Genomic DNA, 1,450 nt, shown 5'->3' on the forward strand with positions numbered 1-1,450 from the left:
TTACACTTGATTCTCTTGGTTTGATGAAGTTGATCATTAATATCTCTTGAATTCTTGTGGGAGAGGTGTGGAGAAATGTTCTAGAGAGTTCTTGAGAGAAGGGGAGTGAAGAGGAAATGAAATGAAATGAACTTGGTCCCCTTATTAATAATACACAATCTGTCCCGACCAAATTCTACGGACCAACATACGGTCCGTATAATTTATACTGACCGTATGTCTGGCCGTAGATTTGGTCCAGTGAGGTTGGCAATCTGGGCTGAATATACGGCCTAACATACGGCCAGTATATTTTATACGGCCAGTATGTTGGGCCGTATAATGCCCAGTTTCTCCGAACTCGATCTCGTCGACTCGTTTGATCTCCAATCCTTATGGAACCTTCTTAACACTTGTTTAGCACCTCATTAACAATCTAAGGGACGCTATAACTCTTCTCCAAAACATCATTAAGTCATCATTAACTTGTTACTTGCAAATCTCTCCCGATACATAACGTATACCTTGCCTTCCTTGGCAAACTTTCTTCTCTTACCTCGAATGTCTTTGAAATCCCAATTAGGGTCATCAAATGCTATTTCTTACTTATTAACACATCGCATACTTTGTGCCCTCCGTTAGTCTATTCACTGTGCATTAACAAAAAAATTTCTCGAGGTGTAATAGGGTCGTTACATCAGACACCAATTAAACAATAGCTCGTCCTCGAGCGAGAAGAAAGAGAGGTTAAAAAAATGCTCGAATCGGCAATAAGTGAAGATATCGGATACGCATGTCGGACTTCTCCTTACAGGAAAGATTCTCATCGAGCAAAATCGAATCCCAATGAATGATAGAGAAACCACCAGAACGGTACTTCTCCAACACAGAACCATGAAAAACCGGATGAACATTCGATAGATCTGGTGAAAAACTAACTCATAGAACGAGGGCCCAACAATGGGTAGTCTCAATGGCCAATACACCTCGGGCTCACTTGCCCTCCTTCCCAAGTCACAAGACACCCTTGTCGGGTGTAACATTAAATCCTGATCGTTCACTCTACCAGTCACAACTCTCTAACTTAGCTCAAGCTCCATTTCTCGTATCTCCGCATTCAAATTTCCTTCATAACTGATCCTCGAATAACAATTTGCTTTTACCCGAATTCTCTGATTGGATAACACCGCAATCCTGAATGGGATCAATAGGCCCCACAAACACTTTCCCAAACCAACGCAACCCTCTGAAACCTGGTCACAAACCATAGCCCAATTTGAACCGATAAAATACTCTAATTTCATTAACTTCTTCTCCCACATTTTCTAAAGCCGTTACTCGCACCGCGATTTCTTAGAAACATATGAACACACATACCAAATTGCTGAACTCATAAATTACTCTCGCCAGAAAAATCCTTGATTTATCTTCAATCTCTACGCAATTCTATCAAAAAGCGATCTTGGTAAAC

This window comes from Lycium ferocissimum, chromosome 4, assembly GCF_029784015.1.
Source record: "Lycium ferocissimum isolate CSIRO_LF1 chromosome 4, AGI_CSIRO_Lferr_CH_V1, whole genome shotgun sequence".
Classification (NCBI taxonomy): domain Eukaryota; kingdom Viridiplantae; phylum Streptophyta; class Magnoliopsida; order Solanales; family Solanaceae; genus Lycium; species Lycium ferocissimum.